Raw genomic sequence first — 23,489 nt, 5'->3', positions numbered from 1 at the left:
AAAAATGATTGAAACCCATAGGCTCACTGTGGAGCTCTTTAATAACAGCCTAATGTAGGAAAAGTTCGTAAGCTTTGTGTATAATGCAAGATTCAAATTTATGAACTCATTAGTCTCAATCGAAGTGCAAAGAAGATTGTATTGACATGTCATTATTTTAAATCCTCAAACATATCCATAAAAATAAACATGTAAATTTCAAAGTATGAAGTTCATCTCAAACATATACATAATAATAATAATTTGAGAATTCCACATCCTAGATCTATCTAGCTCTAGATCTATCATGTGGAGGATCAAATCCTCCAGGTGTAAACTTTTCTTCAAGTTCTACACTCCAAAAAGAATGTTTGCACCTCGAGGGATTTGATCCCTCTGAGCCCATGATAGATCAATATTTAGATGGATCTAGGATAGCTTCTACTTTCATTACAAAATTTTATAATTAAAGTTTTTGTAATCTAAATAACATTATAATTTAATTTTGCATTGGTTTTTAGAAATGGGGTAACTTTGGGGTATGAGCACCTATCCTAGGAGAGCTAGGTATGGTGGGTTGAGGATGACTATGTATATACAGAGAGGGGGAGAGAGAGAGAGAGAGCCATATTAAAAATTAAAAATTCACTATTTGTATGTATTTTCTTCAAGCTTATAAGCATAAAGAGCTATATAATGTTGTATAATAGGCATCCCTTACAATTGCCAATTTTGAAAAATCTCAAAAAAATAGAAAAGGGTTGAGTGGCTTTAGATTATTGGTGGCTAGACATGAGTAAAATGCATTATAGCTTTATGAAACTTAAGTGTAACTATTTTAAATTTGTAATATTTATGAATGGTCTAGGAGATAGAGGATTGTCTCTAGTTTCTTCATATTTCTTGTTAGTGATGGTCATGGTAAATGTAAAAGGTATTCATATATTCATATTTCATAAGGAAATTCAATAGAAATTTATTCAAACATTTAGTACCTAAATCAAGTCATTACTATTTGATTGTTTTCCACAATGAGGTTGGGGTGGTGGAAGCATTAGACTTTGCAAACCCATGCACCTGAAAAATGAGAAAAAGAAAGAGAAATTACCATAAGGATCAACCCTTTAAAATGTTCCATTTCCTCTTTTCTTGATATATATGCTTTGCTTACTGTAATTTTGTAGTTGAAAAGACAATATTTAAGTTACTAGAAATGTAATTGAAACTCATCTTAGTAGAAAACCAATATTTTACATCTCTACCTGTTCAACAATTCAACAATTTTAGACTCAGTGCAATAGAAAAATAATGGATGGGAAAATTTATGATATTGTTCAATCATCAATGTCCATAATTGTGAAAATTGAAGATACATGACCAGATTATTCTGAAAATATACCCATAAAATCCCTAAAAGCCTAATAGTATTTTGTAAAATACATCAAAAACATCCCTGAAATCTACAAGATGGTCAGCAAATTCTATAGCCTCCAATAAAATCCCAACAATTTGGGAACATTTTTGAAGTGTTCAAAAGTCCCTACAATGCATACTAGAATACACAATTTTTTTCTTTCGCCCTTCCTCCTGAACTGATTGGTCACCTGGATTCGAAGGGGATTTTTGGTTTAAATCAGATTGCAAATATGGGTCAGTGAACCATTTGGGGTCAAGCATGGAAATCCGAAGATGAGTTAGGAATTGATCCCAGGTGGAGGAATGAGTGGGGGGTTTTCCTTCAGGAGCTAAAGAGATCAAATGTCAGAATTCAAGACAGGCCAGATCAATTGGTGTGGGCTCATGCAGAAAATGGAGTCTACTCCCCAAAGGCGGGGTATGCTTTCTTGATGAAGAAGAAAGGGTGGGTAATCCCAGAATGGTGGGCAAAGCCCCTTCTGAAATTGAAGTGTCCCAAGAAAGCGAGATTATTTTTCTGGTGTGTCTTAAGAAAGAAAATCCCTACCTGGGACATTCTTCAATCCAGATTTAAACAGGGTCCAGGTAGGTGCCCCCTATGTTTCTTAGACTCAGAATCCATCTGCCATTTGTTCATCTCTTGTCCGTTTGCAAGGAAAGTTTGGGAAGAAGTGCAAAAGCTCTTGGGGAAAAATGTTCGCTGGGAAGGGGATTCTTTTCTCTCTGCTTGGGAATATTGGTGGAATCATCACCCAGAAAGGAACCTTAGGAATCTCCCCCCCATCCTCTGTTGGGGTATCTGGATTGCTAGAAACAGAAGCATTTTCAGAGAGCAGCTTACTCCAGCGGAGGTGATTGCAATTCAAAGTTCAGCCATCCTTACTAGCATCCCGGAGCCCGAGGATCCAAAAATCTCAGTCCAAAAAAAGGAAGAACGGATCAAGGAAGGTATTCCGTGGGCCTACTTTGACGGGGCAGCTCAAAACAATACCGCGGGTGCTGGTATTGTTATTCATATCAATCCCTCTCACTCTCTCAAAGCTGCTGTGGGGTTGGGCCCAGGCACCAACAATTTTGCTGAGCTCCTGGCTCTAAAACTCCTTCTCTGCTGGCTCATAAACAGGAACATTTTCACTATTCAGATCTTTGGTGACTCCCTGAATGTAATTAACTGGGTCATTGGAAAATACAGGTGTCAAAATTATATGTTGAGACCACTACTGGAAGAGATTCAAAATTTAAAACTTCATTTTAATACTTTTTCCATTGAACATATCTACAGGGACAGGAACGAAGATGCAGATAGGCTTTCTAAAGAGGGTTTGCAGCTCGTTGTGGACTCGTGGAGGATAGTTGAACAGATGAACGATCAGATCCGTGTGTCAGATCTACCTCCTTACATTTAATTTTGCTACTACAGGATGTATTGACAGTCTTACTACAGCACTTCTTTTCTGCTTCAGATTAAAAACTGTGCTGGTGGTTTTTATTATCTTTGTTTCATCGGATTTGCTTTAAAAACTCTTTTATAAAAAACACTCCGTGGGTTGTTTTCCTACTGTAAAAGGAGGCCCACGTTATTTTTTGTCATGGAAAAATCACTTGACAGAGTTGCCCATGGTAGGCAACGGTACAATGCTAGAAGTAGGCGGAAAAATGCTAAGTTGTTTTTTTGGTTTTTGCTTGGATGGTGACTCAAAGGGGAGCATGTCTTTCGCTTTGAGGACTGATGGTGGTCTAAAGATCACAGAACCAGCTGGAATGTTAATTCATGTGCTTGTAACTTTTTTATTTCTTATAAAAAAGTTCGTTTTTTTGCTCGGAAAAAAGAATACACAATTTTTTTAAAAGATCCACAGATAACATAGATTATAATATATAGATTTCTTATTAATAATGGTGAAAAAAAAAATCAATCAAAATAAATAGATATTCAATGTGGTTATATATATATATATATATATATATATATATATATATAATTTTCAATCATTTAAGTCACCAAAAACATTAAATATATAAATATATGACTTAAATGATTGAAACTTTTATATATATAAAATTTTTGGTGACTTAAATGATTGAAACTTTTATATATATATAATGTTTTTGGTGACTTAAATGATTGAAACTTTTATATAATAAAAGTTTCAATCATTTAAGTCACCAAAAACTTTATATATATAAAAAAGTTTCAATCATTTAAGTCATATATTTATATATTCAATCATTTTAAGTCACCAAAAACTTTAAATATTGTAAAATATCTGGACTTATACTGTATTAGTAAATATTTTGCCGTACCATATTCCAATAACAGCGAATCTTTACAGAGTGGTTTTAGTAAGTCAGATACATCATACATCACACAAATCTTCCACTTTTATAGTCAACCACTATTCGTGCCATGTTTCACATTATTATTTAGTCTATTCACTCTTCGGGAATACATCCATTGCACGATAACTCCCCCAGGTGGGTCATCTCAGAAATTATATTTTTTTGCTTGATTACTACGGATTTAGAAAAGATACATTTTCGCATTTGGCTTTAGAATATGATTCGTTTAATTTCCGGATTTTATTACTCTTGAGACATGGTCTGAATCGACCCAGGTCCCACATGATCTCTCATTTCCATATTTTAGTACTCTTGTGAAATGGCTTTGGAATATATATTTTTAAAATAACAAACGAGAGAATTTAATGCCAGAAATTCATGAGGCATAACAAAGAAGAGTTTCATTTGTGAACTGGATTGATGAGCCGCAACATACAAGAATTTTAAAGAGATGGATTCTACAGGAAGGGCAGTACATTTTGTGTTGGTTCATGGATCACAGCATGGAGCATGGTGTTGGTATAAGATTGTGGAGCTTCTTGAGAAAGATGGCCACAAGGTATCAGCAATCGACCTGATGAGCGCTGGTACAAGTCCGGTTACCGCTGATTCCATCACCTCATTTGAGGAATACAATCAGCCTCTTAGGCACTTCCTAGCCAAGCTCCCACAGTCAGAAAAGGTGCTTGCGTTTCCTGTTGTACATTTTTACGTTATAGTTGAATTCATTTTAATGTTTTCAATGATCATTTATGCACTTGAACGCCTTTCTTTCAATGATCATGTAATGCTTTCAATGATCTTTCGAACCTTTCAGCTGTTAGACTGAAAAAGTCATAGGGTAGCCATCCAGATCAATAGGTTAGGTAAAGAAGTGTGATATCTGGACTTTTAAGGATCGATGTATTTTTCTCAATTTCTTTGCCCTACATTTTCAGAGAAAATTCGAATCTCAACCAGGCACTGAAACAGGCTCTTCCAAGTGTAGTGGTTTGAGGAATAGTACTGTACATTACGCTTTTTGTTAGAGTCGTTTATTTTTAAACAGTGAGAGAAACCAAAACCAAGAAAGCCTATTGTTGCTGCCTAACATGATTTCTATTACATGTTTTATATATATATACTTCGGTCGATGTATCATTTGATGCTTTATAGGATCTTATATATAGATTATTATTTTATGTTATAATTTTTAGCCAGATGTTTTTTATTTTCACGGTAGATGAAGGGATCGGTTGATTTTGGTTTTGATTTTTTTAATTGAGAGCTTAAATTGATTTTGTTGTATTGTATTAGAGAGTTTGTTAAATTGTATTTATTTTTAATAAATTTAAAACAATTGATGTCTTAATGTCCACCGATTTCTTAAGGATTTTCAAAGCATATTTAATTTTAGAAGAATTGCTTTATATTTATAAAGAATATAAACTATTCAAAACCTCTCTAGAATTTTTAAGCCTCAAGTAAAATCAAAATTAATAATTTTTTTTGTTACAATACTTAATAATAATATTTTTGTTGCAATAGATTTTTTTGTTATATATTTATTAATGCTAGATACAAATGAAGCTTTGAGTATATCAACCTGTTGACGGTGCTCGACCAGCCAACATGTCACGGGATCTCTCTGGTAAGAAGTCTCAACTAGACCTCAGACCATTCGGTGTAGGAGTCCCAGCGGTGGGTCATAAGGTATCGCCTTGACAATGGTTACGCGCAGAAGTAATATGTTCTTGTTGGCAGCAAGGGTGTAACATGTGCAGCAAGCCAAGGAAGGTGCATGAATGGTTCTAACACACGGAAAGTGAAGTGAGTGTGCCCCTTGGAAACCTGTGGAAACACGCATATTGGAAGGGAACACGCCAGCAAAGATGCATCACGAAGTGGAAGGCGGGTGAACCAACAATCCAAAGTGATGGTTAAACCAAGAGCACATCTCAGTAAGATTCATACATACATATACAGAAATAGTCTATACATACATGCGTAAGCAAACAAGTACATATATAATTAGAGTAACCAGGTTAACCGAAATACAATAACAACATATGCATGAAACGTGTTGGCTCTGTTATATTAAGAAGTGAAAGTTCCAATCATACAGTACAACCATGACCAACCCCTAGACCCGATAATGGAACATTACACTCATCGCCTCTTGCTCCTCCAAAGAGATGTACTAGCTCTGCACTGTGGAGAAGCCAGGGCTCATTACAATACTCTCCAAGCTTTCTCTAAGATACTCCTATCAAAAGATTGGCTACCCAAAAGCCCTTACAATGAGTTATGAGGTTCTATAAATAGCAAACGGTGGGGTGGCCCTTGGCATTCCCCTTTGTGACTCTTCACTTACCCTCATGACTCTTCACCTACTACATGACTATTACATTCAACTATCGACACTTGGACTTTCACTTTACAAGATGTTACATGCAATATGCACATGTACCCATGTGAGACAAAATAGGCTTGAGCGAGCCATGCAAGCTATCACTAAGACTCAGAAAGTTATAGTAAGACCAACTCTTCGACATCCTCGTGAGGATCGACAGTGGTGAACTGATGCCAAGCTTGGTCGTCTGTGATGGTGTCCGCACTTTCAATGGTGACATCCAGCTGAAAGTGAACTTTTGCCTCCGTTTCATCTGGGTACACTGATATGGCTCCTCAATCCGACTCATCTGATAACATGTGTCTCATTATCTTGAGTGCAGCAGGACCAGCAACATACTAATGCATAGTGTCCATGCTGATCTACAAGTGTGTGCTGGTGTCTATGTGCATCAACTAGTCGACATACATGTTCAGCTCCAGTCGGACTTGGTTGTTGTCTTTGCCTCTGTGAGTGTGCCAATGGGTGGGATCACATGCATGCACACAATGACATTAATGCTCATGAACACCCTTGCATGCGATCGACACCACTGCTCACTGTGTCTGCTCCGTGCCACCTGCTCGATGGGTCTATAACCTGTATGGGTGCAGTTTCTTTAGTCTGTGCATGTTGCACCTCTTGATGTACATGTTCCCGTTGCAACTCCTTCTCTCGTCTATGTAGCTCTTGTTCTTCCTTGAGTTTCCACCTCAGCACCTGTAACTCCTTCTCTGTTTCTCTCTCTGCCTTCACGTGATCCTCTTGTCACGTCGTCGCTTCATGGCCTCAATCTCTAAAGTTACTTTCATCACGAATAGATATGCTTTGAACTTGTAGCTATGCTCTACCTTTGCGCTGTCAACAACCTTCCTCCTACATTTGCCGCACGCAAATATGTTACCTTCTATTGTTGTTGCTGACGGTGCTGCTTGCTTTCATGCCACTGCCATTTCATCTTGATATCCTTATCCACGAACAACTTGATGTCTTCATAGGTAGGCATGTTCATAGACACTTGATCAACTGCATCCCCATTTGCACTCTCAACGATGTCTTTGACTTTGCTCTTCTGGAAGCCATTATACATGTGTTGCTGAGAGGTAGATGAACGCCTCTGATACCCGGAGACATAGAAACAATTATGGAAAAAAATATGTCAGTTGAAAACCAAAAAAAACTGGAGGACTGACATGCAACATACATGTGTGATTGTCTGTGAAGATTGCACAATTTTCACCGGGAGGTTGGGATACTGTCTACCAAAACTGTGCAAGGCATAGTCCGGTCTATTGGGAGGTTGACTAACTACTAGAACTACACAATGCATAGTCTAGCCTAGCCTGTTGAGGACTGAAACTGTACAATTTGAAATTTCAGTCAGTAGTGACATGCAAACCAACAAACTGCATTGCGCAGTTTTTGGGGCGAGGAAGGCACTGCCTCCCAGAATTTCACAATGCAAGCCTAGAGGTCAGTGTTGGGCTAGACTTGTGCAAATTCTGGAGGGAAGGTAGAGAATTCACTTCCAGAAATGTGCAATGCTAGCCGGGCAAGACAAGGTTCGGGCCAGGGTAGCCCAGAACCCCTCACAGGCGACTCAAAACATAAGAAGTTTGAATGCATGGGGAAACTGAGTGTAAACAACAGTGCATGGTCATGCATGAAAAAAACAAGTGTAGGATTTATAAGACAGGAAATCATGCATGTTTGTGAAGCGGGTCGCCGCAACGACGATCATTGGTGCAAAAGCAATGTTATGCATGCGAGCGTAGTGAGATGGAAACGAAAACTGAAATGGTGGTTCTATAAGCTAACATACATTAAAATGATGACAAGCACTCATTGCAACCAAGAAGAAAACACTTACACAGCAAAAAATAAAAAGTGACAAAAACGCAACGCAAGACATGAGAATTAGACTTACCCTAAAACAGTTAAGCGGGAAGTGCCGGAGACTCTGGATTAAATGTGGGATGTCAAAGCTACAAGATAAATGTGAGGAATGAGCTCTGCCACATCCGATTCATAAGTTTTGATAAGATCGAGGTTATGACGTGCATGCTAAAAATCTGGGAAAAAGCGACACTTGGCGAGAGATTTATAAAATGATGTTTGCATATAACCTCCAGCTTCTAAAAATAGATCCCTTAAATCTAAGGATGCCTTTACATGTTTCCTTTTACTATTTTGGGAAAAGCAGCCCATGCATGCAAATCAATTTTGCTCGGTCCCATAGGGAACTGGTCACCTGTAGGCACATGCATCGATCTGTGATCCTGGGATGAAAATTTGCACAGTTTCTAGGCTAAGCAGAACTGGTTGTCTATTAGGCATTGCAAAATTTCTCGGTTGAACAGGTCACTCCCTCCTAGAATTGCGTAATTTTTGGGTGGAGGCCTAGTGCCAGGTCAGATTATGCAGTTTTCTTAAGAAGGACTGCTTGACTGTTTTGCGCAATTCTAGAGCCTAGATCATTTGCACAATTTCTGAAGCGAAGGTTGGTTCCCCTCCAGAATTGTGCAATTTTATGGGGGAGTCTCTCAGCCAAAAAATAGTCTAAGTCTGGAATCCTGGCCTCTGGGAGGGAGACAAATAAGCTGACATGCAGAGGTCGACGAGTCACTAAAACTTAGTTGAAGCCTACGTGCTTTATAGTGCAAAACATGCTAGTATAGAACCTCCAAAACAAAGCTAAGGCAAGCTTTTAGAGGGTGCTTGTAGCCGCTACAACACTTGGCAACACACTAGTAGATCTCCCGCTCTCTGCATGGACCTTGTTCATGAAAATCATGTCTAACACCTCCGGAAGTATTGTTTAGTTCTCTAATCATCTCGGCTTCCACACCTGCTCGATTGTAAGATGTATCACCTGCCATGCTCATGATCGGACACTGCACATTCCAAGCCAAGCCAACACAGTTGTTTCGATTGGGATGAGGGGTATATTGGTGCACAAGCCATATGATCATTACAGTTTAGTTTCATCTCTCGTGTTGCTCTACTGTCAGCATGCCTGGAAAGTACCCCGGTGCAGTCATGCAAGAACACAAGCATTGCTCTGTTGCAAGTGAGCCTGGTCAGTACCCCGGTGGAGTTACTTGCATCACCTCTTTGCATAGCAGCCCTTTATCTTCTTTCGCCTTATTCATTTTTCATGTTTTTGAATTTTTTTCACATTTTCATTTTCGTAACTGTGCATAGCACTTATTCATTTAAGAGGTGGAAGATGGTTTTCGACTTATTGAGAGCAGAATAGGTTGTTCCTTCAGAGAAGTAGTTTTTATATACCTCTGACGTACTTGTTAAGGTTTTCCCCCTCATATTACTCTACTTGACTAATCTGACAAGGATTAACCCAAAACAATCGACTCGAGTAAGTGATACTATTTAACACGCAAGCGTTGTGTTTTCACCAAGGTTCACTTCAAACAACATGTATTGGCCATTGGTGTATCATGAACTGAAGACACAAGTTCTTCATACAGAGGCAGGACAAAAGATAACCAAGCATTGATAACTACACAAGTCCTCTTGTACTTTACCTAGCTTGTTTCAAGATTCACACACGGTCTCATGTGAAACTAACCTACAAACGTAAACAAGAAAACAAATGACAAAATAAAGCAAAAGTAGGAGAAAATGTGTAACCAAAGAGAGTAAGAAAACATGCAGGCAAACTAACAAAGATGAAAAGTAAGAAGAAAACAAACCAAAAAAAAACATTACTCCCAATCCTAAGCTAAGGGTGCATGGGTCTGTTTATGTAAGTTGATACTTCCAATGTAGCCAATGTCGCATTGGTCGGCCCATGTTTGTGAAGGCATCGTTCGTGAGTAGTACAGTTGTGCGAACCAGCAACCAGGAAATATATAAAAGTGAAGACAAATGTACTCTGGGCTTAAGTGCATCCACGTGAAATAAGTGAGTGAAAGCACATGACATGTATTCTATGAAATTTCCATGGTGTTATGCTACATTGTGTGTAGATGTTAAGCATACACATTCTCTTGACAGTGAGATGCAAGAAAACGTGAGAAAGGTAGACTGCTTACATTCTGCAAGTGTGCTTGTTGTGTAAGATTCCTCCAATGCATGAATGATGGATCATGTAGTTCAAGTGGAGGAAGTGAAATATGAATGTTAGATTGATCTTTAGTGCATACAGATTAGTGATGAGGAGCCTTGCATGTTTAAATAATTTTATGATCGGAAGTGAAACCAACCTCATGACAGTGAGGGCCTAACATAACCATCAGCCTGGGCTGAAGTTCCTCGACAGTCTACAAGGTTTCGACTTCGTCGACAGATAGATCATCATATACCAGTGCCTTAAACAGATTAACAATGGAATAAACATCATGATCGGATGAAGAGGTAGTGAGATCACGAAAACCAAGATCAAAAAATTAAGGATGTTTATCATCATCCTCATGATTTGATGAATCACACAAAGGGGTAGATGAGAAAAAAGAATGTTCACCCTCTATGTTTCCAGAAAAATAAGATGAAGAATCAAGTGGATGTTCAATGAATCATTTTTCCACTCCATTGTTGAATGATGGACTGACATCCAGTGTGTTCTGCGAGTGATCAAAAATAGGTGCATCCGTAGACCAAGATACATGAGAAAAATTATGGATGGAAAAATCACCAAAGACGTCAGGGAAAAGCGAAGGAGGTGCAAACACAAGGGAATCATCCTTCACTGCGGGTTAATGTTCAGGCTCCCATTCATGAATGACAGCGCAGGTTGGTTGTGCAACACCAACTTTGTCGATGGTTTCATCCTTGTTCACAATAGGTGTAGAGTCTAGAATAGAAGAACACGAGACAGTGAAATCTAGAGGATCAACAGAATGCGAAGACGGAGGTTGAGGTAAGACATACGTGTGTCAGCCCATGGGCTTCACAACCAAATATACAAGAAAATTGAGAGAAGTGATGTTGGGAGGATGTGATAGTTGAACAAACGTGTGTGCATGTTCTCCCACATCACTCTGTGGTCGTGAAGTTATTTGATGAGGGGATGACCAAAAGTCACTTGTGACAGCGACTATGTCCTTCTGTGATTGTGCAGCCTCACCACTGAAGTATGTTGAGCGTGGTTTGAACTTCAAATTCATCTTGGGATGGACTGATTTGTTAAGGAAATATTCAAATCTATCCATGAGATATTGGAATTTCATCTAACTTTTTGGATCTTCGAACATGAATAGATGGAAATGCTTTGAAAAAACCATAGGTGATTCATGTGGGGCCTTCCGTTGTTTTAACAGTTTTTTATCAAGTTCTTCGTGATCAAAATAGTGAAAAATAGAATCAATTAGATCGTTGAACTGCTTGAATGAGTGCATGGAGTTATGAGGTAGTGTGCCACACCATCGAATGGGTGGTTGCGAAGTGTGTGTGCGAGCAGCGAAAACACTTATGTTTCATTAAAATCTTCCACATTCTCCATGAGCACATGGAAGTTATCTAAGTACTCAAGCCAAGCCACCTTGCCTTCACCATCATATGTGATTCATGACAAGTGATCTCAGAACTCCCTCTCGTCATGAAAGATATGTTCATTGGATAGACATTTCGAAGGGTGAACTATAATAAATTCCATGATAGATGTACGAAGATTCAAAACAGATTGTGAGGACTCAGCTTGTCATCTGGCCATCCTTCTAGCACCAAGATGTTGATGATGCTAGACCCGCCAACATGTTAGGAGATCTCCCCAGTAAGAAGTCCCAACTAGACCTTAGACTGTTTGGGGTAGGAGTCCCAGCAGTGGGTCGTACGGTATCACCTTGACTGCGGTTGCGCGCAGAGGTAAGTAATATGCCCTTGTTGGTAGCAAGGGTGTGACATGCACACCAAGCCAAGGAAGGTGCATGAATGGTTCTAACACACGGAAAGTGAAGTGAGTGAGCCCCTTGGAATCCTGTGGAAACAAACAGTTTGGAAGGGAACACATGATTGAAGATGCATCATGAACTAGAAGGTAGATGAACCAACAATCCAAAGTGATGGTTAAACCAACAACACATCTAAGTAAGATTCATACATACATATACAGAAAGAGTCTATACATACATGTGTCAGCAAACTAGAAACTTATATCATTAGAGTAACCCAGTTAACTGAAATACAATAACAACATATGCATGAAATGTGTTGGCACTATGTTCACAGTGTTGGACCCACCAACATTCAGGTGATCACCCTAGTATGAAGTCCCAACTAGACCTCACACCTTTTGGTGTGGGAGTCCCATTCGATATGATGGCCTAGTTGTCATTGTCTTAAGGATTTGCCTCAACTCTTGCTTGTCAGCACAAGAGAGTAGCTCTATTCGTCTTCGAGAAGTGAGTTTCATGTGCTTGGTGAGTGTAAGTGTACTTGTGCCAATGGTTCTTTCACTATGAAGGGAATAAGGTCAAGGTGAGTTCTAGGTTGAAAGGGATCAGTCCCAAATCGGCTAAGAACACACAACACAAATGGACATACATAGCTTCCCGTGGAGCAGTCCATTGGATGCAGCAGTCACAACATACAAGGTAATATAACACGTCAGCACTCATGGATCAGTCTGAACAAGTGTAATGGTTGTTATAGCAATGTTCATGTGAAAGGTCTATTTGATGTCGGGTAGAGAATTCGACATGGACGAGACAAAAATAACAACATATAAAACACATTTCCATTAATAGATTATGCATTACAACAAATGAATTAGTTCAGATGTAGAACAAAGGTTAAAGCAACATGCATTACAAGTCTTAAATATCAATCTTACAACAAATACAATACATGTGTGAAAATGTGCTGGCCTGTTAACAGGCTTCTAAATTAAGCGAAAGTTCCAAGACATATCATTACACCATATATCACTAACCCTGTCAGCAGGGCGTTGGAGCCACTACTTCTCAAAGAAAATATTACAGACTCTCTCAGCTATATGGGAGGAGCTGAGGTGAAAAGTCCTTTCATGTACAAATGAGGGGGGTATTTATAGTGAAGGGTGAAACTGACCCTTGTGGCTGTTCGACTACCCTCATGACAGTTCGACTTACATAAATCTATGTTCAACAAGTGGGTCTCTTTGATTTCCACGTTACATCAAATTGATTGACAACAAGCCCATAGTGGAGATGTGGGAAACATGACTCATGACTTGACTCGACATGACTTGACATGACAATGCCGGTACATTCGTCTTGCTGCTGGAGTGCATGTCGAGCTACAGTGTTGGTGAGTGATGGATGTATACATGGTGTATCATAGGTTCACCTCCTCATCTCAAAGTTCTTGGAGTCTTCGATGGTCCTTGGTTCGCTTGATGAAGCTTTAGCATGTTGTTGCTTGCTTTCATGCTGGAAGGCTTGACAAGCTCACTTGTTCGCCAAGGTGCATGTTCGTCGCATTCATCCGCTTTGCATGCTTTGTTCATTCATCCATTGGTGAACCTGCCCATCTGCATGTGCTCCCTTCGTTCATCCTGTTCGTCGTCTTGACATGTTTGTTGGTGTACCTATACCTGTAGTCACTCATGACAAGACGACATCAAATCCAAAATGTCCTAGTCTACCATGACACATGATCATTCGGATGCAAGTGACCGGGAGAGGCAGCAGGGTTGTGATGCAAGATGATGGCTTCAGGAAACTACTGATGAAAACTATGCAAGAGTCACTGAGGGATGGATACAGACAATCTGAGCCAACAATGATTGTTTGCAAGGTCTCGCTCTGCTGGGAGGAAATTTGCGCAAATTTTGGGAGGGCCAATCCGGGCTGCAGGAGAGAAAGGAACACATGCTCTGCACATTTTGCGGAATGAATAGTCAACAAGTGCTAGATAGCCAAATTTGCACAATTTTCCTGAGGAATAGGTCAAGCTGCATGAAAGATCAGTAGGCAGAGATTGTGCAGTTTTTCTGGGGAACTGCCCAAGAGACTGGCTGCCAAAACTGCGCAATTCCCAGAGGGAACTACCAGTTGGCTACTAGGTCCCTAGCAACCAAAACTGTGCAATTCCTAGAGGGAACTACCAATTGACTGTTGGGGTCACTGGTAGCCAAAACTATGCAATTCTTAGAGGGAACTAGCAATTGGCTGCTCAGTCACTACCAGCAAGAACTATGCAATTCCTGGAGGGAACAAGTAGTCTGCTGCTAGGAGCTGTTGGCTGGGAAAACTGCACTGAGGCTAAGAGGGCAGCCTGTTAATCATATCTGTGGAATTAATGAACTGATCCAACTGATGGGTAGCAGAAGGCCTACTCATGAGCACTGCACAATTTCTAAGATGAATAGTCGGTCGATTGTATGGATAGCTCACTCGGAAAAGTGCGCAATTTTCTGAAGGAGATAGGGACGAGCACTTGGTGTCTGTCCTGCCTGTCTGCGCAATATCCTTTTTCAGTTGAATGGGAGAGGTCAATGGCCTCTATGAAATTTTTTAGGGGAGTCAGTCCTAGGGAGACTCTTGGGTCCGATTTTTCGGGTGGCCAGCATGAGAGTTAATTTAGTTTCTTGTGGGCAGCGCAACTTGAAAGGACTAGCTTGGTGCTTCTACGTTGTTCTGGTTGACATTCGATCAAGTCAAAGTTATGGTGATGGTTCGGCTATAAGTGAGGAGTCTGGTCATAAGAACTTCAGAAAAAAAATGACTAAGTTTGTAAACAGTTGAAATATGCATAGGTGATCATACGAACACACACTCGCATGACTTGATAATGAAACGACCAAACCTCCATATACACATGTTCAACATGAATGATCAGTGGTGCAATCGACAAGCGCGACACTCATGGTTGATCATTCAATATCAAGGTGATGCTTGCATGACAGTGAATGTGTCTCCGTGTGTGAGTCCAACAAATGCTTTCATGGCGAATACAATAAACACATACGAAGCAAAGACTTTGAGCATAACCAGAACATGGTTGCAAACATGACTTAGACATCATCATGCAAGGACTTGAATTCAATAAACAAGAAAGGTGAATGTAAAGACTCACATAAGCTCACACAGTGAACTCAAGTGTGTGCAGTCATAAAGTGAAACTCTTCAAGGGAGGCTCTAAAATTGGTGCAGGCCAAAACTTTGGAGGGTGGTTGTAGCCGCTACAGCACTTGGCAACACATTGGTAGAACTATAGCTTCTCTGATTCGATTCGTTGCTAGCACAGGGCCTTGGTCTTTCCGGGAGTATTGAATCGTTGTCTAGGTTACTTTAGTTTCCCCACTTACCCCATGGACATACATGGTTCACCCATTTCCAGCTCAGTCAAGCGCAATCAAATTTCAGCTTAGATCTCAGTGTTTCGAATCCAGGAAGGGTATTTTAGTTCGCGAGTTGAAGATTTTCAGAGTATAAATTTTCATCTCTGTTGTTTCTCCGCTTCCAGCAGGCCTAGACAATACCTTGGCGGGGTCATGTAGGAACGCACACGTTGCTCCACTACCAGCGAGCCTGGTTAGTACCCCGTGGAGTTGCATGCTTCACCTCTCTTTGTAGGAAGCCTTTCTCTTCTTTCACCTTCGTATTTTTTTTTTTTTTTTTTAAGAGAACTGTGCATAAGCACTTATTTACTTTTGTGGCAAAAGAGGGATCCCAACTTATTGAGAGCACAAGAGGTTGTTCCTTCAGAGAAGCATGTAAGACCTCTGACATAGGTTTCTCATTTAGATTTTCCCCCTTCTCTGTTTCTACTAGATGGATCATCTTAAACACACAGAGCAGAAGGTTGAGTACAGGCATGGGGCTTCCCAGTGTGGACACAAGTTCATAGTTGGACCAAACCTTCCCTTACATATGGTTCATATTTTTTGTTAGGACTTCATCGGTTGAAGTTCGTAACCAAGCACAGAGAAAATGGACACAAGACTGGCCAAATGTTGTAGCGTCACAAGTCTCTTCAAATTTCAGCCACATATTCTATTCAAAATCCAGAACGTAGTAGTTGGCAGCACTTATTTCGGGAAACAAAAATAGCAATATATCAAACAAACAAAATGAACGTGAACAAAAATAGTAAGCAAAATCAAACAAAGTGAAAGAAAAGATAATAAGCAAAACAAACCAAAAGAAACAACAAGTAGCAAGTGGACTATGTACATGGCACAGGTGTGGCCCGACCTACTAAAAATAATGCTTCAGGTCTTGTCCGTTGATAGGAAGGTTGTCAAGTCTCCCATCAATTGATCACAAATGATACGTGTGTGGGCCAAGCTTCTCATGGATTGTGTACAGGCCAATCCACAAGGACTGTAACTTCATATGCTTTCCTTTATCTTCATGGGGCTTATCCCATTTTAGGACTAAGTCACCACATCGAAGCTAGATTTCCCTGCAGACTTCTTATTGAACCACCTCTTGATACGGTTCGAGTGGAGTGTGAATTTTTCTTTTGCTTTCATCCTCTCTTCCTGAAGCTTATGGAGAGCATCCATCCTATGCCGAACTAGCTAGAAAGGCTCACCTTGGGATTCCTACGAAAGTTGAAGATCGGGCAAGTAGATATTCGGCAGGAGGATAGCTTCTTTACTGTAAATCAAGAAGTATGGTGAGGTATTCAGATAGGGCTTAGGTGTCACACAGTCAACCCATATTGCATTCGTCAGGGCGGTATGCCAATTACGCTACTCAAAGAAAACGGTTTTCTTGATTATACAAATGAGGCTTTTATTTGTAGACTCTACTAGACCATTTCCTTGCGGATAGTAATTCGATGAATTTTTTAACATAATACCATTCTGTAAGGAAAATTCATAGAGTTTCAAAGATGAAAAATAAGTTTCATTATAAAAAATAAGTGATACCGGAACACCGAAGCGCGAGATGATGTTTTGTTGGAGGAAGTTGATGACATCTTGGTCGTTCACTTGTTTGAGCGGAACTGCATCTGTCCACCATGTAAAGTAGTCTGTTGTTGTTAGGATATAGTGGTGTTTCTTTGAAGAATGAGGGAAATTTTCCACAATGATGTCTAGGCCCCACTGTTGGAATGGTTCAATCACTACAACAGGGTGTAGTGGGGCTGCTAATCTTCATGTTTTGTCGGCACATTGCTTGGAGAACAGGAAATTACGGGCATAGGCATGCGCATCATTAAATAATGTGGGCCAGTAAAAACCATCTCACATAACCTTGTGTGCAGTGGTATTTCCAGCAAAGTGACCCCTGGCGGGTCCATCATGCAGATCTTGAAGTACATTCTTTGATTCCTATGCCTCCAGGCACCTGAGAAAAATTCCATTACTGTGCTTTTTGTAAAGCACCCCATGCACCGACTGATATGCCATGGCTTTCAGGCAAAATACCTTCATTTTTCTAGTAGAAATGTGAGAGGTTATGGTGCCATGCTCAAGGTACTGGTGTACATCTACGTACCAACATGTTCCATTTTTCGTGGGGGTTGCTCGCCTTATTTCGTAAATTTCAATCTCTTGCTCCCAACCGGCGAGCTCTTCTTCATTCTCCATAGCGTGTACTTCTTCATTTGCAAATCTGCAGAGCCCATGTCCTTTGATGGTGTGTACTCACCTGATTTCAAGATCATATTCTTGCAAACCTGTCATCCAGCTTGCTCGTCATTCTCCCAGCTCTTGTTGTACCAACAATGTACAAACTGTTGGGTGGGGGACAAAGACTATGCAGTGGTTCTTTAGCAAGTAGGGCTTGAAGCATTTCACCACCTTCTAAACTTCATAAGCTTGTTTTTCAATGGTGGTGTAGTTAAGCTCTAGTCCCTGCATGCTTGCGCTCATGAAAGAGATGGTACGTTCATCATTAGGTTCGTCTTTCTGAGTGAGTAATGCAGCTAGTGAGTTATCAAGAGAAAAGGTGTATAGCAGGAAATCTTTTTTGAAATCTAGGTTGTAAAGTGTGGGTGCTTCGGTAATGGCTTGCTTAATATGGGCGAATCCATGATTTTATTTCTTGCCCCAAGTGTACACTACATCTTTCTTAAGCATGTGCTGCATGGGCTTGACTATTTATGCATAATCTGAGATGAATTTCTGAACGCATTTTATGTTGCCCAAGGAGGACTGCATGGCTTTCTTGTTGACTAGGTGAGGAATCTGCATGATAGCTTGGACCTGGTCTGGATCCACCTTGATTTGGATCTTGGAAACAATGTGTCCGAGGAGGTTCCCCTCTAACACAGCGAATAAGCTCTTCTTAGGATTCAACGAAATCCCATATCTTCGGCATCGCTCGAAAATTTTCTTAAGATGGTGTATGTGGTCTTCTCACCTTCTTGAGAACATAGTCACATGATTGAGGTATACCACCAGGATCTGCCCAATGAGTATGCAAATTGCGATGTCCATAACACGCTGAAATTTTGTGCCTGCATTTACAAGACCAAATGGAATTTGTCTATATGTGAACGTACACCACTTGGTATGGAAAGTAGTTTTGACTCTGTGAGGTTCTACTACCAGAACCTGATTGTATCCTGAAAAACCATCAAGGAGAGAGAACCTTTGCGCCCCAGATATTGTTTCCAAAATATGGCCCATAGATGACACAGGGTAGTTCTCTTTGTTCGAGGTGCAGTTAATGTTATGGAAATCGACACACAAGAATATTTCCCTGGACTTCTTTCGTATAGGCACAAGGTTAGAGACCCAACTAGAATGACGAAATTTATATATGATCCATGCATCCAACAATTTAGTAAGCTCTTCCTATATGAGGGGTTCAAGCGATATATGTACTTTTCTCAGCTTTTTTTTATATGGCTTTACCCCTTCCTTGATTGGGATGATATGTTGGACGATCCGCATGTCATAAGTTTTCAAGTCATCATACGTCCACGTGAACACATCTCAGTACTGTTTGAACAAGTGGATGAAGGCTTGTCATTCTTGTTGGGAAGAACATGTACCAATATTAACAAACTTCATATCCTTTTATGTTCCCAGGTTTATCAGTTTGTGCCTTATGGTGGAACTATGGGACTTGTTTTTCCTTGGCCCATGGAACCACTATTGCAAGTCATATAGAATTTCCAGTGATACCACGCCTTTTGTGATAATGTGGCCTTTCATGACATCAGCTCCTCCTTGCAGAGAGCGCTCGTGCTTGTCATCGTATATTGTTGCATCTTTTAAAATGTCAGCGTTGACCATAAAATGTAGTATTTGTTGATCATCATTAAACACACGTAAGTTAGTTATGTTTTCCAGGATAGATGGTTTGTACAAAATTTCAATAGTAAATCTATCCTTAATCGGTGACATTCTTGAGGTTGCATTTTCTAGTGCATTGGCAGATGCATTACGCGTATGTGGCACAACAATGATATTAAATGATTGGAATTTTGAGATTAGTCGCCATACCTCTTCTTTGTAGTTTCTTAGATGTGGTGATAAAGAATGAATGGTGTCACGTACCTACCGTACAACTATCTTTGAATCACCTACCACTTTAAGCGTGACCACTTTGAGGTTGATGGCCTTCTGTAAGACCAACATGAGTGCTTGATATTCTGGTATATTTTTCATGCACTCAAACTCCAAGAGGCTTGACACCAAATGCTTCCTGTTGCAAGGTTTGATTAGAACACACCCGACTCTTGAGCTGTCATGTGTCTTTGTTCCGTCAAAGTACAAAGTCCACTACTCATCTATACGCAGACCGCTTCATGTGCTAGTATTTTTGCTACTACTATCGCTACTACTACTGCTACTATTGGTACAATGTACTGTAAAAGTTTCATTACCATCAATTGGGCAAGGAAGGAGTGCCAACAGTGTGCTTGGTGGGGTTGGAGTTGGTTGTGCAGGATAACACCCCGACGTTGTCTCAAGGAGGTAGTTGTCGAACATGAGTTGTACGAGAGCCAATGGTTCATTCTCGCCATTGATGGGAGTGACATTATGCTTCATGTATTGCTTAGATTCTACCCGGATTTGGTTACACTTGCCCTCGTACTGAAGCCACCTGTGATACAAGTCTGCAGTGAAATATCCATCTAGCTTGTTGGAGCAGTCTCTGCTGAGTAATATACCATATGCTTCTAGTATGTCCACAACAACTATGTTGATGCATTGGTGGACTCGAATCTCATGGGATAGTCGGATGTTAACATCCTGTAGTTCACCAATGGCTAGTACGAATGTTCGATCAAGTTGGATGATTCGCGTGGATGTCTCACTCCATTGTGCATTGATCTTCTTAACAATGGAGAGTGGCATGACGTTGGATGTCGTGCCAGAATCAACCAAGAAGTTGTGAACATTGTAGTTAAAAACTTGAAGTGAAAGTAGGAATGGAGGGTAACTTGAGTTTGCTTCTTCCATTCGGAGCATATTGAGAACTGTGGAAAGTGATCTAGGAGGTCTGCTTGCTCCCTGGGTGGTAGAGGTTGCACTGTCTAGTGATGTCTGTTCCAAATTGCATAGAAGGATATCTCGCTGACTCTGGATCTTATCCAACTCGTACAAAATGATGTTTGCTCGACTTTTTTTCATGTCATCAACAATGTTGTAGTCTAGAGGTGGTTGACTCATTGAGGTGTCCTGGATGGAACGGATGTTCGTGTTGTTCAGTGGAGTGTTTTGCAACTTGTTGTTCATGGATGTACTCTTATCCGTCATTGTCTTCACAGACTTGCTTTGTGTTTTATGCTTCGGGGTAGCCAGTGGATCGGCCTTCCTGACCGATAGTCTAATATTTTCTTGCATCTCCCCAAGTGTAGGGGGAGCCCCTTTACCTCTAAGGTTTTCATGGTCAGTTTTCTTCCAGGGCTGCTTCTCGGTGTTCATTTGCGAGCACTAATACACATTCACCTCATGCCAAAATCTTGATGGCTCATCAAGTGCAACCTCTTGATCATTTTCAATGTCTTCCGACTGCTCCCACATATTTCTTTGTGCATTGAGTGTATGACTGTAGTAAGCGCTTGTGACTCACTTCTAGTCCGAACAAGAGTTCTCGGGATGATTTTCTTTGTGGAAAGAACAAAACTTAGGATCTGCACACTATTCGAGCTGGAACACAGGCTTCTGCGCAGTTTTTGAAATGAACTAGTCACTGCTCGATGAGTTGCTTTCCTGTCTCTGCTTGGGAGGAGGACTGCTTGCAAAAGTGTCTATTTTACATTGTTTGAGTTTGGACACATCAGTGGTCAAGCTCTTCACAATGTAAGTGACAGTCTCAATATCAGTTGCTTCTTTGTCTCTACCCTTGCTCATCGTTGCTTGGGAGTTCCTGCTCGCATCCTTGGAGTCCTTCGTTGATTCATCATCCTTGATGACTCCAACTGCACGCAGGTATTTACCAATTTTCCAATAGGGTTGGTCTCGCATCTTTCTTGATGAACTGTGCAATGCTAGTTGGCAGTGCAAACATGTAGTAATCAGTGGTGATGGAGTCATGAGGCTTAGTGTCTGCTGGAAACTTGTTCAATATACGTGTAAACCTCTTATTGAAATATTTCACTTTCTCTTTTCCCTCCATCTTAAGGCTTCCCAACTCTTTGGGTAGCATGGTTGGGGTCTTGTCATCAGCGAACTTCTCAAGGAGCATGTGTTTGAATATGACCCTGTTGTGTATAGAGTTCGCTGGAAGGCTGTGATACCAAGCAGTTGCGTGACCAACCAAGGTACATGGGAACAATCTACATGCGACATCATCATAACGCACCTCGAGGGTCTATAGTTGTAGGTAGAAGTTGTCTAGGTGGTCTTCCACATTTACCGTGTTGTTAGGATCGAACTTGACATTCATTCTCTCCGCTTGCCTCGGCATCTTATGCAAGATGGCCGAGAGAGCCAATGGTCCCTGAGTCATCCATTCAAGATTTGGGTCAGACATCTGTTCGTCTTCTTCGTACTCTTCCTCTCCTTCAGAGTTTGATGTTTTTGACTCTGAGTCTGTTGGTTTGCCTCCGCCTCCGCCTCCTCCACTACCTTCCCCTCCACCTCCTACACCAAAGTCTGATCCCGAGATCACAAGAGTGCCTTGTTCACTTTTCCGGAGGATTGGAGATTTCTTTTTGTCTTTGATAGCTTCTCATAGACCTTCAAGTGTGGAAAGGGTTGCTTCTTCCACTGATGATACAACAACACTCGTGGGAGTGACCTTTGGCTTCCTCACTGTGCGTGGAAGATGTTGTCTGTCTGGGATCAGTCTGAATACTTTCACGAACTAGTGAGTGATGGGATGAATGGAGCGAAGGTGTTGATCTGAAGTCTCGTGCTCAACATTGGGAGGTGAGGAGTAACCAACCACTGAGTCGCGTGTAGGTGAGAGAGAGTGTGAGTTACTACCTTGACCAGATGTTTGTTGAATGAGTGTGAGGGGAATTTCAGACATGTACAACTGGTTTCCCTCCTTCTAGTGCTAGAAATGTTGACGGTGCTAAACCTGCCAACATTCAGGGGATCACCCGAGTATGAAGTCCCAACTATACATCACACGTTTGTTGTGGAAGTCCCATATGGTATGATGGCCTAATTTCCATTGTCTTAAGGATTTGCCTCTACTCTTGCTTGTCAGCACAAGAGAGTGGTTTGCTTTGTCTTCGAGAAGTGAGGTTCCTGTGCCTAGTGAGTGTAAGTCTACTTGTGTCAATGGATCTTTCACTGTGAGGGGAAGAAGGTGAAGGTGAGTTCCAAGTTGAAAGGGACTAGTCTCAACTCGGCTAGTTACACACAAAAAAGGACATACACAATGTCCGGCGGAGTAGTCCACTCGGATGTGGCATTCACAACATACAAGGTAAGATAACACGTACAACACTCACGAATCAGTCTGAATGAGTGCAATGGTTGTTATAGCAAGGTTCATGTGAAAGGTTTTTCTGATGTTCGACAGAGCAGTCGACATGGATGAGAAAACATTAATAGCATATACAACAGTTTTCCATTAATAGATTATGCATTACAACAAATGAATCAATTCAGATGTAGAACACAGGTTAAAGAAACATACATTACAAGTGTTAAAGATCAGTATTACAACAAATACAATACATGTGTGAAAACGTGATGGCCTTTTAACAAGCTTCTAAATTAAGCGGAAGTTCGAAGACACATCTTTACACTGTACATCACTAACCCCATCAACAGGGCATTGGAGCCACTACTTACTCCGCAAAGAAAATAGTATGTACTCTCTTGGCTATATGGGAGGAGCTAAGGTGAAAAGTCCTTTCATGTACAAATGAGGGGGGTATTTATAGCGAAGGGTGAAACTAACCCTTGTGGTTGTTCGACTACCCTCACGACCATTCAACTTCCATGACTTTTCGACTTACATGAATCTATGCTCAACAAGTGGGTCTCGTGGACTTCCATGTTACATCACATTGATTAACAACAAACCCATAGTGGATAATTGGGCAACATGACTCATGAATTGACTCGACA

The 23,489-nt window shown here is 40.6% G+C and overlaps 1 pseudogene across 1 annotated transcript in view; it reads left to right on the top strand.

Moving 5' to 3' along the window:
* Positions 1 to 4,096: 4,096 nt before the first annotated feature.
* Positions 4,097 to 23,489, top strand: part of LOC149263682 (putative methylesterase 11, chloroplastic) — a 36,993-nt pseudogene continuing 17,600 nt past the window's right edge. Inside the window, exon 1 of the transcript XR_016249710.1 lies at positions 4,097 to 4,417. The product of XR_016249710.1 is annotated as a putative methylesterase 11, chloroplastic (transcript). The remainder of the gene's footprint in view (positions 4,418 to 23,489) is intronic.

The sequence above is a fragment of the Pinus tabuliformis genome, chromosome 6, assembly GCF_031772625.1.
Source record: "Pinus tabuliformis cultivar Carrire ecotype Pingquan chromosome 6, CPIR1, whole genome shotgun sequence".
NCBI classification, from domain to species: Eukaryota; Viridiplantae; Streptophyta; class Pinopsida; order Pinales; family Pinaceae; genus Pinus; species Pinus tabuliformis.
The sequence above is the reverse complement of the archived record's forward strand: the minus strand, read 5'-3'. Positions and strand labels throughout refer to the sequence as shown.